General features: G+C 37.0%; 1 protein-coding gene and 1 long non-coding RNA gene across 2 annotated transcripts in view; one reads left to right on the top strand and one right to left on the bottom strand.

Moving 5' to 3' along the window:
* Nucleotides 1–12,419, bottom strand: part of LOC113681246 (uncharacterized) — a 43,437-nt gene extending 31,018 nt beyond the window's left edge. Inside the window, exons 1-4 of the mRNA XM_089198363.1 lie at nucleotides 12,137–12,419; nucleotides 11,473–11,556; nucleotides 8,780–8,854; nucleotides 7,529–7,600 (exon numbers count right to left, since the gene is read on the bottom strand). The gene's annotated coding sequence lies outside the window, so the exon portion shown is untranslated. The remainder of the gene's footprint in view (nucleotides 1–7,528; nucleotides 7,601–8,779; nucleotides 8,855–11,472; nucleotides 11,557–12,136) is intronic.
* On the top strand, nucleotides 362–4,075 carry LOC149050818 (uncharacterized). Its single transcript, XR_016184433.1, has 3 exons — nucleotides 362–779; nucleotides 1,774–1,833; nucleotides 2,267–4,075. It is a non-coding gene; the product is annotated as an uncharacterized LOC149050818 (long non-coding RNA).
* Nucleotides 12,420–17,803: the final 5,384 nt, after the last annotated feature.

Below are 17,803 nucleotides of genomic sequence, written 5' to 3'. Positions count from 1 at the left end.
CAGATGATTCCAGAGTTCTGAAGCTAGTCGTTGTAAAACTAAAACCAAGCTTAGCGGTAAAATTTCAGTTTCCTTAGCGCGAAAAATTAAATTAAATCTGTTCAATCAAAGAAAGTTTCGTGATATTTCGCCGCATTTGCAAACGGGGCCTTCTGGTTGTAAATTGGAAAATGTAAACATTTTTGGCCAAAAAATCAATCTTTTAAGAATAAAACTCCCGTTATCTATCTACATTTGAAACACGTGGTTTGTTTTTACATAAATCCTCATATGGAATTTAAAAAATGCATTGGTTTGTTCCAATGTACCGTGGTCCCACGCATCCCAGAGTTCAGTCCAGATTCCTCAATATTGGCCTTTTGAGGCCAGGATGCCAATGTTACCAAGCGCGTGAATAAATTTTCTTTCAAAGCAAAATGGCTTTTGCTGAAGTTACAAGGGAAACAGTCAAATTCGCAGAAAGGTATTTCATGGAAGAGAAAAAGGCTTAAGATTGTTAACAAAATAGAAGCTAAAAGGACAAGCAACGCCACCAGAGAACACGCTACGTTGATCGGTATAGGGCTAAGATGATGTTGGCGACGAAGTAATTCCGTCGCCGACAGTGTCGGCTTTTTAGCGAGGACTGAAAAATTATGTGGCTCATGCAACTTCTTTGGATAGAATTATGCTGGATGTCCTGGGAAAAGCTGAACAATATCGCCTTGGTGTCATTTCATCAGGAACACAATTTCTGCAGTTTCTGAGGAGACGTTATGTTTGATCAACATATGCCTCAGGTAAAATCTTTGAAATTTTCGCACAATATTTTTATTAGGTCGCTAACCCACTGAGATTTATCGAGAAAATGATAGGTAATTCTCTTAAATTTACCGTGCAGTGAATTTGAAGTATCTAAGGGCACAGTGATTAGAATCAAATCGTGGCAATCGATGCCTTGTTATCTCCTCTGGGAATGGCAACGAACTCCACCTGAAAGCTATTTGCAAAACCTGTGGCTTGTTCACTATGAATAAGGATAGTTTGAGTGAGGAGCAGTTTGTGTAAAATGGTTCCAGATTACTCAATATCTTTGGAGGATTGCGAAGCTAAAAGTTCCTTCCCAAGTGTGGAGATTTAATGTGCCAAATGGCTGTGGTGCTGGAATGAGTGGTTGTCATTTCATTAGGTTCATGTACACAAGGATGAATTCTGATTGAGACTCTAAGGCTCTTTTTAGTCCAGTTTAGAGCATTTAGGATACCTGTGACACTCAATACCACTATAGAAATCTACAAAACGCTGATCAAGAATGTCACCAAAAAAGATCCTTGTCAGAGTGTCAAAAACATTTCTCACTTGACATAATTATTGTGTAGCTAGGGAGCAGAATTCCATTTTTTCACAAATAATTGGAGATTTGACTCATTGAACTTTTCTTGAAATGCTTTTTTTACCAGGGTGACATCAAAAGTCAGCACCCAATTTTGGTCCATAATTGTGTAGTCTTATACTCCTACGTACATGTACATGTAGATATAGCCATGAACCAACCCGTTTGATGCAATTTCTGTGCTTAATTACTTGAGTTGACAGAAGATACTTAAAAACTGTTCATTCTTTATTTTTGTTGTTAATAAGGAATAAATGGATGTGACCAACCTCACTCATTGGTTGGTATGCAGAGTGTCCACTTCTTGCTAAATTTCAGCTTTTTATGAATGGTTCTAATGATGATTACTGATGATGACTATTTTACTAATGACCCCTTCTTTTGATGAATTCCAATCACAGGGTCCCTTTAATATCTTTTGATGGCTCACAGTTAAACTCCATCAAGGCCTTCATTGACAGGTTTGTAAAATTCTAGTAAGTCAAGTAAGGACTTCTTCTACAGGTGAATTGCCAAAATTATTTTCATTGTTGACATCAGCTTTAACTACTGGTGATAAAACTTTACTCTGTTTGAATTCAACACCCATCACTGACATCACTGAACAAGTGTGGAATATAAATTAAGAACAGGCACCTCTTGAAATGTACACACTTGTATGACCAAGGTCTGAACTCCATTTGGTTTGAACAAATCATTTAAATATTGACTAAGTGTTTTTTCAGTACTACAGCAGTAATTTAAGCTGTGAAAACCATCTGTAGTTTAAAATCCATCGACCTGATCAGAAAGTGACAGGGAGGCGTTACCTGTAATTTTTGGAGGCTTCAATTGTGACCAAACAGGTTTTGCTATGTAATGATTTGTTAAATAATTTTTTAATCTTTAATACAGGTTGGTTCAACTCTCCTTACAAATGTCTGTATGATATTATCACTACCACTACTGGCAGCACACATGAGACATTGTACTGGGTACACTTTATGGTTGGATCATGGCTGTAATTTATGGTAAAGGTATCTTAAGGTTTGTAATTGACACATCCATGCATGCTATGTCAAACTGTGCATATTTAAAAAGATAACAAGTCATTTATTTGTTAATTCTTAGCTTTGCAACCAGGAGCAAGGTGAGTCAGGCTTACATATTCTGCAAGTATCTTAAAGTTTATACATGTAGTTTGATATCATCTTTTCAAGCCCCTGAGTGACTTTTAAGAACACTTGGGCAGGAGGAATTAGAAGAAGAAGTACTGTTAAGTGTGGTTCCTCCTCCTTAGGTTTCCTATATAAGCATGTTCAGCTTCTGAGGTCAAACTGTTTTAGGCACAAATGTACATGTACCTTTTTCATGGGGGCTGTGATAAATGTTTTGAAATGCATTAAATGTAGCTGGTGATTGCTCTTATACACAGACATTTAATTATTTAATGTCAATACCTTAATTATGACTATTAATGATGTCACTTTCTTTTAGTAGAAGGATACCATGATGACTTTTGTATTTTGTCAGTTCCATGACTTTGTTGACTAAAACGAAAAAGCTGGCTTGGGATAAAACGTTACTATTCAAGGGTAAACAATATACTGTGCAAATAATGTGTCAAAAGAGGTGGGCAGTCTGGATCAGTGTAGGAAGCTGAGCTAAAAGCGATGATAAAGCTGCTTCATGTTCATGAAATACCTATATCAGTTTTTTGGTCAGCTGGTAGTACATATGCTTTCTCTCAGACAAGTTGTACAAATCACTGCCTTTGTAAAGAAGAGAGAATACACCTTTTTTCTGATCATAGTAACAACTAAGGAGAAAATTTGTGAATTTTATCTAGGATGTTGTGTATGCATTCTTCCAATTTCATTGCCTGGTAAAAAAATGTTGGTTTTTTTCCCCAACTAGAAAATCAATTGTTGTTAACATCATCAAAATTACAGCAACCTATCTTTTAAAACCATTCAATTTCAAAGTTTTCATTGAGTTATGGACTTGGTGTTGCTTAGAGCTACATGTAACTTTAGCCAAGGTAAATAAACTAGCTTATTTCATGACTGAATATTAGACTCATGGTCCATTTTACCGAATTGTGTGTATAGTTGAGTGCTTAGGATGCATCTTGTCTCTAAGCCAGCTGAACAACAAGTGCTACTTATTGTAAGTTACATTATGCAGTTTTTTACCTGAATTTTTCTTACAGTTATGGGAGAGAGTCCACTCAAAATGCATTTACCACAGTTTTACCTGTAACTCTAAAACAAATCCAATCATACATGATTCAGAGGACATTTTTGATATTACATAATAATATTACTAAAAGGCAGAAAGCTTTTTGTTTTGTGAAAACGACTTTATTTCATTCATTTTTTTCTGACAGTGAATGTTCTTTATCCTGTCATGAAGTAATTTTATAAAATGAGTACAGTTTGTGATTTATTGATAAGCAATCCAAGACTGGGGTAAAAATATTGCTCACAAGTGATATTCAACTTTCACACATACTAGCTTAATGGCTTCTTTGTAATTCAAATTAAGGTGGCAATTGCAATTAATTGTTGAAATACTAAATGCAGTGGCTGTCTTTAGTCATTGGAATGATGGTGGAGGCTTGTATTTTGTATCTTGATATTGGTCTAAATAAAAAATAATGGTGTAAGAGACATTTTCTCTCCAGGCAAATTAAAATAAAAACTTATTCAAATTTTGCACCAATCTATGGGTTGTCGTTTTTTTTTTATTTCATTTGAATAACATAAATCGTTTTCTTCTCTTTGTTAAAAGATTACTAACATTTTGAGTCCATTAGTTTGAGAAATATCACACTGACTGTGTTTTAATTTGCTGTTATCATTTTGTATGCTGTATGGATAAATTGTGTTCAACAGGAAATTACAATTAAACCATTATGTGTTTTGCATGATCATCCAATAGGGTTTTTTTCTTAATGAATGATATGATACTGATGTTATTAACAGTGCATGGTGATACTGTCCAACAGATAGCTACTACATGTAAGTTCAATGAGTAATTTTGACTAAAAAATAATAAAATATGGGTAAACCCATATATATCTCTGTTCACTTCCTATTTAGCATTAGTCTCAAATCATCAACTTGCATACCTCAAAAGCTACTGGTGTATGCATGCATACCTTTATCTTTCCAAACACAATAAGGATTTGTATTAAGAAACATAATTCCAGTCTCTTTATGTATTTGGAGTACCTGTGTGGCCGAAACTGTTATATCAATAAACCAGCTTAAGTGCATTGCACTATTTACTTAGTATTTTGTTATATTAATAGCTATGGAAAATGAATGATTAATAAAGAGTTTATCAATGACAATGGCGAGCAGCAGTCTTGGTAGCCCTTGATTCTTTTTTATCATTCACAACAGTAATGTTAACAAGCTTTCATTTGTAAGGCTGGCTTCTTGATGGAATTTTTGTACTGTTCTCAAGGAGTGTTTTATAAATTGGGCTTTCCTCAAGCTGTCAGGGTGTGGTAGTCAGATCAACTGAAATAATTCTTGAACTTATCAACATAAATCATTTATGAATTATTGAAAATTTATCTTTGTATATGGATCGGAGTGAGTTTATTGATGACGACGTGAATGATGGTCGAATCAGCGATGTATTGCGGTGTATTGCGTGGCTAAGTTAACCTAAATAAATGCTGATACAGTGTAGGTGGTTTTAAAAGAATTTCAGGGCTAGTTTTAAAATAATGAAACAACTTTCAGGGAAGGCTAATAATTCTAGTAGCAAGACTAAGAGCGGATCCGGATCCATAACAGTGGAGTGCACACGAAGCTGACGCGCAAGATCAAATGTTTTTTTCCTCAGTGTGTGAGCGGGCGGTATTCTACAAATCCTGCGATCTGATTAGTATTGCGAGTGGAAAGTATTGTTCCATCCGGTCCGCGCACAGCGGGCGGTATCCAGTCCTTTGCATGTTGAGTCCCTAGTGCGCCTAGTAGCTTTTCGGTCACGACATTTATCGGACAAATGATTAATTAATTCTCTCTCAATCTGTCTCAAACCACTTCGGATTCGTTTAAAAATTGATTTCGAATTTTGTGATGGCAAATTATGAGTTATTAAATGGGTTGACACGCGGCCCAGAAACCGTTTGTAATTTAATAATCCTTCACGAAAAGCAACTTAAAAAGTGAAAACGTGAGGTACTTGTTCACAATTACAGTCAATCAAACTTTGTTTGATGCTACTCTGGTTTAAAGATTTAATGAATGTGACCGAGAAGTTACAATTCATTGACCAGACGTTTCGACACCCCTGTCTAATGCCTTCATCGTCGATTTATCAGGGGTGATCTAATCGCTGCAACAAAAGGTCCCAATATATGCTCAAATCAATCAAATTTACTATCTAGATCTGAAACCGCCAAAACAGTTTGTTCGTTTTAAAACGCCAAGCGTGTTTTGAGTTCTAAGATCTGATACAAGTAAACTTTCGTTAAGTCTTAGCAAGTCCGTTGAATAGTTGAACGTTGGACATTTCCATTGTAAGTTGCACAACAGAAACCAAGGGAATTCAGTGGCATGAGTAAACGCAGCATTAAATCCACTTGTGTCTGAATAAAGTATCTCATTTGGCTTCAATTATTTGGGGAAAGAAAGACAAGATTTGCTCATACCATTTCAGCAAACAAACGAACAGACTCTCACAACTTCAAAACATACATTTGAATTTGCTTACACTTACTTTCTTAGTCACTAGTACTTAAAACTGGATAGAGGTAAATCTACGTGGATTAGTCGCCGATGGAACTGACTATTACTTTCCTTATGATCATTGATTGTTTTTGTAGGAAACATCGTCGTGGTAGTCACATTTCAAAGATTGCTGGGAAGCCTGTTAAATTTCATCTTTATCTTTACGCAAATAAAACTTTATCGGTGAAGCCTCTCTCTTCTCTATGCTCTTTACACGCGAACACATTTTTCGGTTTATGAAGGATCTTGCCGTAATTACAGCCCTAAATCATTTGGGCTCTTTTAGGAAGAATTTCGTTAGGTGTTTGAAATAAAAAAGGTTATGTCTAGTAAAAGATAAATTCTTGTTACGTCGGAGTTTTCCATCGAATTAATTACTGAGTCATTTAATGATAAATGCGCCCCAAACCAGATGAACTGCTCATAGCATAGAAGGCAGCTATTACACAAATTCAAACTGCAGTACTCGTAATATGGTCGCGTGCTGAAGAAGTGAGAATACGATGAAATTAGAAGATCCTCGCAGCTAAGAACACTACTGAAACTAGTAGTTGTAAGTAGGACCTGAAAAAAATTTCAGGCCCGTACGGGATTTGAACCCATGACCTCTGCGATACCGGTGCAGCGCTCTACCAATTGAGCTAACAAGCCAACTGGGAGCTGGTCAATGAATTGGGTACAAATAAACATCAGAGTGAATGAAGATTTTAGATATATGAAAATTCACATATTTGCACTGCGGTGGAAAGATGAAATTAGAAGATCCTCGCAGCTAAGAACACTACTGAAACTAGTAGTTGTAAGTAGGACCTGAAAAAAATTTCAGGCCCGTACGGGATTTGAACCCATGACCTCTGCGATACCGGTGCAGCGCTCTACCAATTGAGCTAACAAGCCAACTGGGAGCTGGTCAATGAATTGGGTACAAATAAACATCACGTCGCAAGGTTTTCGACGCATGTCTTTTCACACACTGTGTTTTGCAACAACACCGTCAATTTGCTTTAAAGCATAACCATGGGTGAGAAACTGTGACAAATGTCGTAATTGAGCTCTGAAAATAATGCTCCTGGGAGCTGAAAAAACTGCAATCTTAAGATAAGGTGGCAAAAAGTCTTGTTAAACTTGTACTTACCTGGTTGCCTGATCTTTGCCTTCCCCACCCACCCCCGATACACGGTTGAGTTTGATCTTGAGGCCAGCTTCTAGTCCTGGTTTGGGTGAGGTTTGTGAAGAAGGGAGGGAGTGGGGGGCTATACTATTAGAAGATGTTTTCTTGCTCGCCATGAACTTTGTTTTCTCCACAGGTTGTATATATTTCATTTGCAAGTAATTAACGGAATTCTGCGTGAGACTTTTCAGTCCCTCCCCTCAATCGCATGAATTTTACAGCAGCAAATAAAGATTTATGTCAATTAGTGCTTACAGGCTGTAAAGGAATTCAGTCCTCTTGAAAACTCTCGGAGGTAAATTCTTTAACTGATTATTGGACAAGTCCCTGTCAACAAGACGTCATTAAATCAGATAGTTAGATTTGTGCTGGCAGATAATACTCTTACCAGGATCAAGTCTTGTTTCCTTTCGTGTCTCCTGTACCTTCCCCCCCCCCCCCCCATTCATCCCTCACTTTATTAGATAGGAAGAAAATCTGTTTCTTTGCCACTTTATCTATAACTATAGAGCTTGAACTACGGCGGAATCAGTACAAATTAGTAGTTTCTGAATAATAAAAATGTCTTGACAAAGCGCCCTCCTTCCAACAAGCACCACGGTGACCCCTTTCGGCTGAAATTTTAAATAGGCGCCCGGGCGATTGTTTGTGGATATGCATTGAATAAAATTGGTTGATTGGGTTTGACGAAAGTTTTTTTAATTAAAAATCAAGTGGGACTTGCGATGCAACTGGTCAAGATTAAGTTCTGCGATAGAAATATTACGTTTGCAAATGGTCCCACCAAATTTACGATCGAGATCCAAAATCGCCAAAACAGTTTGTTCGTTTTAAAACGCCAAGCGATGTTTTGATTTCTAAGATCTACTACAAACACAATTTTGTCAAGTCTTTGCAAGTCTGTTGAATGTTGGCCATTTCCACTATAAGTTGTACCACAGAAACCAAGGAAATTCGATGGCACAAGTAAACGCAGCATTAAATCTACTTGTGTCTGAATAAAGTGTCTTATTTTACTTCAGTTTTTCGGTGGAAGAAAGATAAGATTTGATCTAAAAGACCTTTAAAACGTTAGACGCTTAAAACAGAGATGCTCTCGGGACGGTTGGTGGTAAAAATTTATCACTTTGATGGTTAATAGTTAATTTCAGGCCGTTTGACAGTTGGCGGTTGAACCCCATTGAGACCATCCTGCGACTGCTCTGACGAAGGGCTAACGCTTGAAACGTCAGCTTTTCAGTAAACTCTTTACGGTGGCCAATTTACGTCATTAACTCAGTTGATAATGCTAAATAACTCTGATGAGATGACAAGCTTGTTGTAGTACATTACTTTGTAGTTCACCATTTGTATAAATCATCGAAGTCAACAAGTAATTGGTTTAAGTCCTGTACTTGTTTGAAATAACTTATGGAGAATGTAATCTAAAATTCAATTCATTATCACTGTATGTAAGTTTACATGTTATGTTCTTTTCTAAACATACAAAGGAACAGCCCTACTTACAGTGTAAAGCTAGCATCTCCAACGCCTGTAAAAGCTCCTTCTGATATTTCCTCTAATCGGTTGTAGGAAAGATCCCTGTAACCATCAAATCACCAAAATAAAGCGTTAGCTTAGAGCTGTTTGGTGATGCCGGGCGGAATGTTATTTTTTCTCTCTTAGTTCACCATGACGCCATTTTGCCATATTAAGACAGCGAAGTGCGAAAAAGATTTGAAGGTATTTCACTGCAGACCAGGGGAAATACGGATAGATAACGCAACAACAGAATGGCTGAGCGGAACGATCCAAAATTTTATTATTTTTCAATTTTCTTAGGCTTTCCCTTTTTCATTCTTTACTTCCCGTGATTGACCAGAACAGAATTTCTCCTTACAATATCAATACATTATCAAGCAGTCAAAAGCTGAGAATAAAGAAAAATATTGATTAGGGGATTTTAAGTTGATCAAATACCAAATCCTCCAAACGAATATCATAAGAATTGTATAGAAGACAGTAAGGAGAACCACTAATGAGATTTTAGCGCCGGGTTACTAATGAGCTTCAAGAAGTGCATCGGAATTTTTATCGGTCACGAATAACACTTTATTGATGTCATTTGTGTTGCTTTCGTCTTCCGTGCATGCTGTACGCGATCGATTTGAAGCTCGGATAAGGCCTTGGGAATGATTTTGAAAACTGGGAGCTAAAGTAATAGAAAATTAAGTAATCATTGAAAAACAAAACAATCTCTTATGTAATGGCTGAACACACTATAAGAGCAATCATTTTCCCGTTGATTTTATGTATTGATCCGGTCAACAAGGAGTTCGATTTAGTGTTACTTTTCAGTTTGGCATGTTATACGCTTGAACTGTAACCTTTACAATCCTGGCGTTGATGCAGTTTCCATTTAATTCGCAACGGTAAATGTTTTTAAAGCTTTTTTTCGAATTTTCTACGTCCTGCGCAAAATAATGTTGCTCGTGCATCTCTTCTACGCACCCAAAGGCAATGCATCTATTACTTTTCCTTACTTACTTAGCTCATAATAGCGTAGTTTGATCGTCCGGGTGAGTGTAGTCCTGAGAAGGACTGTTGTCAAATCTTTCTTCAAGACTTTTACTTCCCACCGCTGGTCTCCTTGCTGAGTTGTGGGAATTATGAGTAGTAGAGTGCGGAAGTTAAGAGGGTTTTAAACATAGAACGCGCGCAAGTTTTTCATAATAGATTTCCCATATCATAAGTGGAATTACCTTAAAACAACACTTCTCTTGCCATAATTTCCAAATGTCGTGAAACATCGTTAGCGGTGAAACCTCTGACGGCGGAGCGCCTGAATTCTAACCGAAGCTTTCTACGCTATCAAACATTTGTACTCAGTTTTTTGGACAAATTTAGAAATATTCCGCCAAGAGATATCACCAGGTAACATTACGTCAAAGAAGGTAAACCACACATGATTTTTATCATGAAGGTTTAATTATGACCATGTTCCACTGAAAAATCGCCTATTCATTCCTTAATAAATCACCAAGGATGTTAACGTTTTAATAGCGTCTGCTTGGATTAACATTAAATTTGCATTCTTCCAGGGAAAAAGCGGACAAATTAAACTCCTGGCAAGTCTCTCTTGGCTATGTCCAGTTGCTACTCATAATTGGTATCAAGAAGTAATTGACCGATATTTGCCCTGTGTCCGTTAGTCAGTCAGCTCAGAGGTAATTCCTCCGCCCCGCCCCCTCACCACCTCGAAGTAAGACTTCGGTTAAACGCTTGCATGATCAATTTCGTCTCCATTCCATCACCGAGAGCGACAATCTTACTGTCTAAATGGCTATTTATCTTAAGCATCCCGTCATGATGCTCGACTAAAGGCGTTCACGAAGTCATATTGTGTCCGTCAGTGACGCCGTATTTTCTACAAGTTATAGTGCCTGGTGTATGTTGTGGCAGTCGGTTCACATGATGAGCTGCATTTCTCATGTTCAAGTTCATTTAAGGTAAAAAAAAAATATCTGATAAATTTTTAATTTGCCAAAGGTAGCAGTAGAATCAAGAGTGTGATACCAAGCTAGGGTGAAATTTCAAGATCTGAGCGAAATAGTCTGAGCTGCCATTACTTTAAACGAGAAGACCTTGTATCAAGAAAGACGGATCAAAATCAACCAAAAGAGACTGATCAGTGAACTGTTATAAATCTGGAAATCAAACGATACATATCACAGAGCTGACCTATTAATTATAAAGGGCCGAACTCTAATCATTCAAATAACACGTGACTATGTACTTAATTTTGTTTGATGACTTACGCCCACGGTTATAAAACGTTTGCTTCAGAGGATGACATCATTTCTTTCGAAACTTCCATTTACCCGGACGATTAGGCCCAATGACGGGTAAATTTTCATGATGTCCTCGCCTTTACCGTATACACGATTAAAAAGACAATTTTTTTGCATGATGGAGAGAAGTGATGGATTCTAATTTTGCAGACTTATATCTATGTCACTTGATGGTTTTTACCACCCATGTCCGGCTACTTTGCTGTCATTCCTGTGAGCAACACCTCATGGGTTGAGAAGGAGTCAGTTTAACATCTATGCACCCTTTCTAACTCCCATTTCATCCGGACACTTACCAAGGCAAGTTGTAGACCTTGATCTACTTTTGGTCCCTTTAAACAAATATTAAATCAAAGTAGTCTTACTTACAGGATCAGAGAATTATATAGGATGAGGTGAGCGCCGCTAAAAACTCCTGAAGATAGATTCTTTAATTGATTGTTGGACAAGTCCCTATAATCAACAATTACAACAACAAAGTGTAAGCTATTTTACATAGAATAATTTTCTGCATAATGAATAAAGTATTTGAATAAATTTTGATATGATTTGACTGGTTAGGGCTATTTTTATATCATGGAATATATCTTCATTGACTCCAAAAGTTAAATTGGCTTTAACCATACTTAAGCTGTTTACTGACGCAAACTTATCCTGGCGCTGAATAAATAGAGAATAATACACGGGCGCGCGTAGATATGGAATTTCTCTTCGAGTGTTTCACTCGATAGCTCGCGAGAGAGCGCAGCGAACGAGTAAGATGTTGAGTTGAACACGAGAAGAGAAATTCCATTTCTACAAGCAACCATGTATTATTTTGTTTTTCATATAAACACAATAACCCTTTACTGAGAAGAAAAGCTGACTTCATTAATGAATGAAAATAAATGAATCGACAGTCCCCGAACAACCATCGCAGAGTGCGTTGGCGCTAACCCTTAAGATAGAAAAATGCGTTGAATCATGATTACAAAACCAACAATGGTCGTAATTTTCAATTCACAAAATTCTCATTTATTGACTTTGTCCTTACCGACAGAAGAAGTCTTTCAAGTAAACGGCCTAAACCGGCCCGTGGCAAATCTTCCAGTTGTCGATTTTCATTCGGCCGAGAGAAATGCCGAGAGAAATGCCAACACGAAAGCCACTGAATACGTAACTTTCGACTTTTCTTACCCTTTTAGGAAAGTTTGAACCTCACTTTCTATCAGCGATACGGATTTTTTTTGTGTTTAGTCGTTAGAATTCGTGAAAGCTTCGACAAACAACTTGTATTGAGAATCGTGAAGGCTTTGCTGTTCATTCATCAACTTGACCAAGCGGCGCCAAAGGCGAGTGACGTTGCAGCAGCTGATTGGCTATATCAAGACACGTGAAAAAATACGGTTTTTTTTTCACGCGTGTTGGTACGGCTCTTCTCAGGGCCGGATATCTTACTCGTGAGCTATCGAGTTAAACACTCGAAGAGAAATTCATTTCTACGCGCGCCCATCTATTATTCTCTGTTTAATAAAAACCTGTTTAACCGGTCGGCTGCACGCGCTACGCTTCTCTTTTCACTTTGCTTTTTTCCGCCTTATGAAAAATTATCAGAAACACACAAAAAAAGCAGTTGGACAGTAAATAACTTATTAGAAGTTTTGGTGTGTAGTATTGCTTAATGGACTTTGTTATAAAATCAAAGGCTGTACAAAAAAGTACTCTATTTGAATGTAGCTTAATTCTGGTTCATCGATTTGAAGTGTCCCTTAAGCAATATTGGTTGTAACGGAAACGTAGTAAGTGATTATGTAGTTTGACTTTCACGAGATGAGAGCGAAGCTCGTTCATGCTCATTGCTTTTTCTTGATTTTTAAAAAAGAATTTATTTGAAAACGCCGCGTTCAGACTATCGAATGTCTACCGCTGAATGGTAAAGAGGAGTTTTCTAGCCTCCCATCAAATAATCATCGATCGATTATCGATCCTTGACCATCGGATCTAACCTTGATAGGGAACTTTTACTTTTAATTTTTAGCTTTCTATTCTTTATGGCTTTGACTTAATTCTCGAAAGTTGTCTGTGGTTATTCTTTAAAAATAAACTTTTCATTTTTCGTAGTTCAGCTCCTGTGGGGGTGAATGTTTTCTACTTGTTCTCTATGAAAGTTCCTCTCATATAATTTATCCATCTGACCGTCCTTTTCCAGTCGGAGGACCTTGACACGCCGTCCATGTGGCTAAACTTCTTCTTGACTGTAGTCGTGCGTACAATAAGCCTGACTTTAGGATCTTATATCTGAATATTGTAATCTCAAATTTCCAGTGACAGACCCCATCTTAGTCATACCTGTTTTCAGTCTGAAGCCAGCCAAGGTAAACTTGTCTGGATAAAATTCTTGAATGCACTTCCTCTGAATATAGGGAGTGCAAATACAATCGAAATCGCAGTTTTTTAGATGGGCATTTTTAATCAGAGCGTTTCATTTCTGTTAATTATGATGTAGTCTTTGTGGTAACCTTTCATTCATATTCCCTTCAATTCATAGCTTCAGTTGATTGTAATATTTTAACTCTTGTGATGCGCATTTGAAAATTTCATGGAATTTGCGCATCTAGATTTATTACTATTATTATTATTATTATTGTGGTCATCATCGTTAAAATGCCCTAGTCTCATCAATGTTAAGGTGTAGCTTTGTTAATTAGATATTCCAGGAGTGAGTGTTGCCTCGCTCATGTATGAATGCTATCCACTAAAGGAGGAGCGATACTCCGAGACACGCTTTCTTCTACTTCAAATCGAGTAGTGGTACTAGGCAAAGACGATTATTGACTTTTTTTCTTGAAACAATGTCAAATCCGCTGCACTGAATAGACTGTGTTTCTTACGTATAAATTCCACTTGCTACCGAGCGCCTTAGAGTGTCCTTCCAATCCAGGAAGGAACGTTTTGGGTAGAAAAACTCTCATACTATTTAATCCAGTGCAACGGTACCACAATTCAACCAATCAACGCAACAAAAGAAGTTTCTTGTGTCTACAATCAAGCCGTACTTTCGCAGTACAGGAAAGGGGTTTAAAGGGCCAGAGCAGGAGAAACTTCGACACCGTAAACAATGCACAAAGAAGAAAACATTTTCTCTATCTATTTCTGTTAAGAGAACCAAGCCAAAATAAAAGATGGGGAAATATTCAAAAGATACCCTTCAAACATGCCGATCACGAACTAGAGTTGAGCTATCGATGTAACAATGGCTGACACTGTAAACAGATGGTTTCGTGCTTCTTTTTAAAATTTATATATCACAACAGCTGATTCGGACAGTTTTTCTATTTTACAATTTCCAAGCTCGACATGTTCTGTCGATTGGAATCGTTAGTACGCGGCATTTCGCAAAAACTTTCAATCGGTTTGAAATAAACCTTGATACAACGTGCTGATGGTTCACATATTTTTCATAAAAAACAAGTGCTCGAAGCGACCGAAAATTAGTTACGACGGCTCTTACTCAAATGCAACCTCGTGTTAAAGAATAATGTTGAGACAGTCCGTAGTAATTTAAATGAATTATAATCCAGATTAAAAGGTATATCTGCATGGTGCATGACAAAGTATATAATTGAAAAAACTCTCGATACGATTTAAATAATGTGCAACCATTTTTAACATTATCGGATATATCTAACTAAAATTTAAGTTGGCCTTACTAATATTCCATTATTCTAAGACCGAATAGCATTGTTTATTCAGTATTTTCTGAGGTTGATACTATCTGCACATCCGAGTAGAGGTAATGATTTCAAAACCATAAGACATAAACAGATTGTTAAAATAAACTTTATGTGCTATCCTCTGAACCCTGTATGGTCCAACATTCAAACATCTGAACTTGTTCACCGATTTGAAATGTATCATGAGGATTAACGTCGCTCGCGATCACAATAGATTCATTGGTTATTAAGCTTCATTTATCAAATTGAATTGAACCCGCTTATTGATGAACTTAACGAGATATTTGAAATTATATTAAAAATATCAGTGTATTCTTTCAACCCCTCTGGACATAAATTTCAACAGTTACTTCAATAAACCCTCAGGTTAAAAGTTTTCTACTGATTAAAAAGTAACGATACGGCGGAAAACTATTACGTTACCGTTAGCTGCAATACAAACTTTGCGAAACAAGAGGCTTTGTGTGGTCTTATTAAGCAGTTATAGACGGTTAGAAAGCGGTGGCTCGAGCTATTGGATGTTTGGCTCCATAGTTAACCAAATTCAATTTCAATTTATTGATTTCCGATTTTTTGTTTTGCTTTCCATTAGCGTTGATTTGCAGTATAGAAGTCTTTAGTTACTTACAGCGTCAACAGCCCCCAGTAGGAAACCTTAAAGCTAGCGAACACTCCTCGCGTTAAATGCTGTAACTGGTTGTTGGACAAGTTCCTGAAATAAATAAGTCATTTTAACGAAACGTGAACTCTGCTGTCTGCGACGTGTGTTTTCCTACATCTTAAAAGCATCCGATGCTTTTTCAAAATAATAAAAACGCCTGTGTTTACCTCACATTAGTGGATAATTAAATCAAGTTACTCCACCCTTGAGAGATTCTGGTGCAAAATAACATCGTTCAATTAATCTGCCAACATTTCAAGACAAACCATCTGGTTTTCTAAGCAGTGGTACAAATTTTAAAAGATGGCGAAAACTTTGATCAGATTAATTGCTTGTCGATAATTAAAACTCGCATATTAAAAGAAATGGTGGACACATTTTAAATCACCTGTTATTATATTCCTTTTATCTCGCTGGTGATAAGTCCGAATAGTTTATTGAAACGCCAAGTGACCAGAGAGAATCTTTCAGTCGAAACGATGAAGAGTAACGTTGATATTACCACATGAATGTATTGCGAAATTCTTTCAGAACTCTCAGCAACTTGAAGATTTATCAACACACTGAATATTAACCGAATTTTCATTTGAGCCACGAGCACTAATTTTCTATTGAGTGACACCCATTCAAGAATAGCGGTTGTACTGGGAATTTTTAGTGCTAGTTGTCTTTATGTGGTCCAGAGCAGTATTGTGGAGACTAAATGACTGTTAATATATGAAAATCACCTATGTGCACAGCGGATAAAGAAATGAATATGGAAGCGATCCTCGTAGTAATGTACACTACTTAAGCAGTAGTAAAAATAGGGCCTGAAAAGACTTCAGCAGTAGTGAAAATAAGGTTAAAATCCCATACAGGCCTGATTTTTTTTTTCAGGCCTTATTTTCAGTACTACTTAAGAAGTGTTCATTACTTCGAGGATCGCTTCCATATTCTTTGTAGAGACTGTTTTCAAGTCATTATGAGCGGTTTTGTGGCAACTAACGTCGAGCATTCATCAGAGGTGTTATAGCGGTTGTATTCAAAAGCTCACTATCGATATCTTCAAGCGGTTGCCTTAGACTGTTTATCAAACTGTTTCAAGCGGTTTTCTTCAGGCCTTTATCACCGTTGTTGAAGCGCTTGCATTAAACCGTCCCTGAGCGGTTTATCAGCTGTTGTCCGCTGTGCAACTAGAGCGCGAATGTTTGCGATTTTGAATGTTTACTAAGCCGTTTTGGGCTGAAAGAAATCTTAGAAGGAATTTCATGGTTAGTTCGAGAGATAATTGAACAAATAAGATGTGATTGTAAAGATGCTGAACAGGTCAAAAATCCAGAACTCATGTTTAAGTTTAAGCTTTGAAACTAAAGGATATTCGTAAAGTTGATATCTTTAGCGGGGAAAGTTTTATGATAGTGCTCAACGCTTGAATAAGCTGTCTAAATATAAAACTAAAAAAAATTTTCCAAAAGCAAAATTAAAACTTGTAACCGGAATCCAAACTGCTATGTCACAGGTACGCCGTGATCCTAATGGATAACGCATGTTTTAAAGCAAAAACGTTCCTAGGTAAAATCACCCCGCTTTAGGAATATGAAATCTTATTATCGACGCAATGGGCTAAACGCGGTTGAACAGGGAAGATTGTTTACCAGTTAAATCGTTATGTTGAACGAGTTGGTGACTCAAAGTGAGCATCATCGAATTGTGTTGTTTGAATTAATTTCATAACTGGATCTAACCATGATAAACGACGTTTTGTTATCCAGTTTGAATGGTACACTTATGTCCCCCAAGCATGAAGATAAATCTCTTACCGGAGACTCCAAATAAATATGTACGTAAGTGGCCTGAGTTGCACAAAAGAAGTTGCCAATCTTAAAAAATATCGTATTATTATTAATTTTTTTTTTGACACGATGTTTAGATTCCAACTCAGTCTGATGTGAAAGCCCATATCATGTCTCTATACATCGGCACGTGGTGAAAAAATCATTAATAAATGTTCGTAAGCTAAAGAAACGTCCTCCCTACAGATGTTCCAGCCTTGTGTTGTTACTATAGGCCCCTGCTGGCAACTTCTGCAACTTGTTTTTGGACAGTTCCCTTGAAAACATTTACAAATAAATTACCTATTTATAAAGGGAGCAAGCTTCTAAAGAAACTGTGGTGCTGCGTCGGTGGATGAGTATAACAGTAATACTACAGTCTAATACAGTGTCCCCCAGCTTAAGCTTTCCGTGTCTATCACTCAAAAACGAGTGTGGTGAACCTAAGATTTGATTATTCAGCACCTGTCAGCATATCATGACTTAGCTTTCGGAGACTTTTAAAAATATTA

This window comes from Pocillopora damicornis, chromosome 2 (genome assembly GCF_964200805.1).
Source record: "Pocillopora damicornis chromosome 2, jaPocDami1.2, whole genome shotgun sequence".
Classification (NCBI taxonomy): domain Eukaryota; kingdom Metazoa; phylum Cnidaria; class Anthozoa; order Scleractinia; family Pocilloporidae; genus Pocillopora; species Pocillopora damicornis.
Note: the sequence above shows the minus strand (reverse complement) of the source record. Positions and strands in the feature narration are given on the sequence as shown.